This window comes from Cryptomeria japonica, chromosome 7, assembly GCF_030272615.1.
Source record: "Cryptomeria japonica chromosome 7, Sugi_1.0, whole genome shotgun sequence".
NCBI lineage: Eukaryota > Viridiplantae > Streptophyta > Pinopsida > Cupressales > Cupressaceae > Cryptomeria > Cryptomeria japonica.
The window spans coordinates 715492273-715497178 of NC_081411.1; positions in this window are offsets into that span (position 1 = coordinate 715492273).

Sequence of the window (4906 nt, forward strand, 5' to 3'; positions counted from 1 at the left end):
TATTTGGAGGTATTTATCAATTCCTATATGGACATAAGGCATTTTTGTCTTCTTTTTACAAAAAAGTGTCTAAAATGACAACTTTTACAAGCAAAATGACAACTTTTGTTGCTCCAAATGGCAATTTGAGCAACCTAACACAACCAACCTTCCAAAATCACCTAGAAATGATTAAAAACACTTTATAAACATGTTTCAATTCTTTCCAAAGCATGCCTAATCCTATAAGGCAATTTTCCACTGTTTAGCCCTTTTAGGCCTAGAAGCACAAAATTGGCAATTCAAGCCCTAAGAAGCAAAAATTGATCTCTCAAGCACAAAATGAGATCAAACACTCATGAAATGACTAAACACAACCTATGAAAACATTCAAAACCTATTACAATACTTACAAACACTTAAGCATGAAAAGACTAAAAATGCAGAGTAAAGCATGACTAGGTGCTCCTGCACCAACAACACTGCTCGGTTACCATTCTTGGATGGAATGAGAATTTCAATCTTTTCAATGTGTATGAACCATCTACTGTCGGTGATAAACGGGCTCTCTGGGCTCTCTTATCCAACAAACTAAATAGTATTACCGATGGTAGTTGCGTGGTAGTCGGGGACTTCAATGTGATCATCTCTAGCTCTGAGAAAAGTGGGGGTATTCAAAGAACTGGTACGTCCTAGAAGGAATTTTTGGATTTTGTTGACCAGAATCACCTTTTAGACATTGTTCCAAAAAATGGTATTTTCACATTGACGAACCGGAGAACAGGTTTTACTAATATTGTTGAATGGCTTGACCGATTTCTTGTCTCTGGTGAGTGGTTAGGACAAAATGTAGCCTTAGAATCGTCGATTATCCCGCTTATCGGATCAGATCACTACCCAGTCTGTCTGGAGGTCACCTTGGGTCAAACGGAGGGGGGCACCCCATTTCGGTTTGAGAAAATGTGGTTCAGAGTGCCTGAATTCTATGACCTTATAGCTGCTTGGTGGAATGAACCGATTTTTGGGAATTATTCGAGACTTCTCATTCTCAAGAAAAAGCTCAAGTATATTAAGGTCAAGATCAAGGAATGGAATAAGAGCCATTTCAAGGATATTCATATGGAGAAATTAAGAAATAAGGTTGAACTGGCAGACTTAACCAGCCCTGTTATCACTTATGGAATGACTAAGGATCTATTTATTAAGGCAAATTCTCTCAAGTCTGACCTAAATGAAATCCTTCGGTATGAGGAAATTCACTGGCATCAAAAATCAAGGGAATTGTGGCTTAAGGAAGGTGACAAAAACATCAAATTCTTCCACCGGTCGGCCTTTGCCTATCAAAATAGAAATAGAATATCGGAGATTATGAGACCGGATAGAGTTATTGTCAGGAATTATGAGGACATTGCGCAGGAAGTTGTAAGTTTCTTTGACTCTTTGTTGAATGGGGTCCATCAGATCGATCATGAAGCAAGAACCAGAATTCTGAATTCAATCCCATCTATTATATCTAAAAATCAAAATACAGCTATATGTTCTCATATTTCAATTGATGAGGTAAGGACTACCACCTTCCAGCTGAAACCGGATAAGACTCCTGGCCCGGATGGCTTCCCTGTTGCTTTCTTCCATCATTTATGGGATATCATTGCTCAAGATCTACACCTTGTAGTAGAAGAATCAAGAAAGAAAATGACTATGTTAGGGGCTTTTAATCGCACCTTTTTTACTCTAATTCTGAAGAAGCAAAATCCACGACAGATGAGTGACTTTAGGCCCATTGCTCTATGCAACACTGTATATAAGATTGTAACAAATATCATTGCTAACAGATTGAAGCCCCTCCTTAATCATATTATATCAGATGAACAAAGCGGTTTTGCCCTTGGAAGATCCATTGTGGAAGGCATTATCGTTGCTCATGAAACGCTTCACATAGCCCGGAAGACCAAGGACTCCTGTATGGTTTTAAAACCAAACATCCTTAAAGCTTATGACATGGTGGACAGGGTTTTCTTATTTGATGTTCTTAATAAATTTGGCTTCTGCAAGGAATGGCTCACTTGGATCACGAGTTGTCTTTCTTCCCCTAAATTCTCTATTTTGGTTAATGGCTCATCCCATGGTTTTTTCTCTTCGACAAGAGGAATCAGACAAGGTGATCCATTATCACCATTTTTGTTTATCATAATGGCTGAAGCTCTAGGTCGATCTATTAGAGCTCTTCAACAAGATGACCGTTGGGTTGGAGTTAATGTGGCAACAAGAGTTGAAAAAATGACTCATCTCCAGTTTGCTGATGACACCATTCTGTTTGGTTCGGCTTGTAGGTGGGAAGCTAGAACTATTAAATCATGCCTTGATGATTACTGTTTGGCTTCTGGGTAGAAAATCAACTGGCATAAATCTGAAGTGTTTTTTGTCAACACCCCGCTTAACCTACAAGTTGTATTATCAAGGATTCTTAATCTCAGAGTCACTAACTTCCCTGGGAAGTTTCTTGGTACTCCCCTTTTCATTGGTAGCAACAGATCTCACTACTGGAAGCATCTTATTGATAAGTGCAAATCCAAACTTGCATCTTGGAAAGGCAAGTGGTTATCCTCTGCTAGGAAGCTTACTATGATAAAATCGGTTCTTTCAGCGCTAACGGTTTTTTCCATGGCTTGCCTGAGATTACCGGTGGCAATTGAAAATGAATTGATTTCTCTAATGAGAAACTTCCTTTGGAATGGTTCAGATGACAAAGGTAAATTCCCTTTGATAGCTTGGAAAAAGATCTTCCAACCAAAAAAGGCAGGAGGTGTTGGCATTCGCCAAATCTCGATTATGAATTTAGCAATGGGTGCTAAGTTAGTGTGGGAGATATGCAGTGGTGGGAAGCAAAAATGGGTAAGGCTCTTAAAACACAAATATCTGGACTCCCTGGAGCCTAAAAGGATATTGACTATCAACAATCCTCCTAGAGGCTCGGCTATCTGGAATTTCATTATGGACAGCAAGAAAATCGTCAGTGATCAGGTTACCTGGGATGTCAGGAATGGCAGGGATGCCTCCTTTTGGTTTGATTCTTGGTCTAGTGAAGCTGCCCTATGCCACAACCCCTCTCTGCAACCTATTATGGAAGAAACTTGTCGCCTTTGGGGGCACAATATTTGTGATTATGGTTATTCGATCCAAGAAAATGGTATTGCCAAATGGAAATGGAACTCTTTGGATCAACATTAGAAGGACCTGTTTACTGACATTCTCAACAAAAGGTTTATTTTCCCTTCCCCGGATATTACTAGGTGGTGCGGCTCCTCCGATGGCAAATACAAAGTATGTTTTGGTTACAAACTGAAAGAAGTGGCTATCGACAAACAAGACTGGCCTTTTAATCTTTTTTGGCATCAACATCTCCTTCCCAAAGCGGGCTCCTTTGCCTGGCTGGCTTGTTAGAGAAAAATATTGACTCAAGCAAGGCTCTAGTCAATGGGTATCAATGGACCCAGTAGATGTCCTTTATGTTTGGAAAAGGAAGAGATTGTGGATCATCTTCTGCTCCACTGCAAATTCTCCAGTCACTGCTAGTGGCATTTCATGGGTAAACTGTGAATCTTTGGCCCCTTCCTAGTAGGGTTGGTCAACTAGTTTTTGCAATGGCCTAAACTAGCAAGTAAGGTTGTTTTTGCCTATTTGTTTTTTACTCTCCCATCTCTTCTGATCTGGGAAATCTGGAAAGAAAGGAACCGCAGAATCTTCCAGGGTAAAGAAATGAGCATATTGTCTCTTTGTGGGAAAATAGAGAACCACCTGACTGAACTCCTGAATGAGGCTGCCCAATCCAAATCATTAAAGACAAATTTGTTCACGGACTGGGATTGTAAGATTAAGCTGGTTCTACCAAACCTCCTCATCCCTCTGATCTTCGGACTGGGTACCCCGGTGGATCAGATCAATCTAAGAGCGGGGGTGAAATGGGATGCGCCAGAGGTTGGGTGGTGCAAGGTAAACTTTGATGGTGCTTCTGCAGGAAATCCAGGCCAAAGTGAAGTCAGTTGTATTCTGAGGGACTCTGATGGTCTCTGTTTAAAACAAATCTCTGAAAATATTGGTGTGGCCACTAATAATGAAGCGGAATTCAGAGCGGCTTTCATAGGTCTTCAGTTAGGGAAGGAGCTAAGGGTGCAGAGAATTCATTTGGAGGGAGACTCATTAAATGCTATTAATGTGATCCACTGTAATAGCATCCCTAGTTGGCGTCTTAACCAGTGGCTTCAACCGATCTTGGCGTTGCTAGCTACCTTTGAGGAATTTCGAGTTAGCCACATTTATAGGGAAGGTAATGGTGAAGCTGATATACTTTCTAAATTGGCTATAGCCATAGGTGACCCCACCTGATTTTTCACCGATGATGTTTTCTGGGGCCGGTTGGTGATGTGGCATTGGTTCCACCGGTTGACATGCTATCCTCGCTCTCCGTTTAGGGGGACGCTCTCCGGTTGGGTCTATTGATGGTTGTGTTCTCTCCGATTCACTCAACAACTTCTGACTGTGGAGCAATTTGCTGCTTTGCTCCTCGATAGCCGCTTCACCCCCGGTCATGGCTTCTGGGGGAGAGATTGATCGTTTTCCCTATTTACCTGTTATGGTCTCTTCTCACCAACATGATGTGACGCTTGCTGACATCACTGATTAGTGTCGGTTTTGGCCTCGAGGCAATTTAATATTAGTGTACTTTAAAATCTAGTCACGACTAGATTCTCTCATGATTTGTTTTCAATCACTTGATGCTTAAAGACGGTCAACACCAAGTTGAGGAGCTTTGTTGCAAATGGTTTGTGGATACTGGCAGCTCACATGTGTGGATATTTAATGGGTATTAATTGCTTGCAGGGTGTTGTATTCTTTGGTTTGATGTCACACTATTTAACAATGGTAT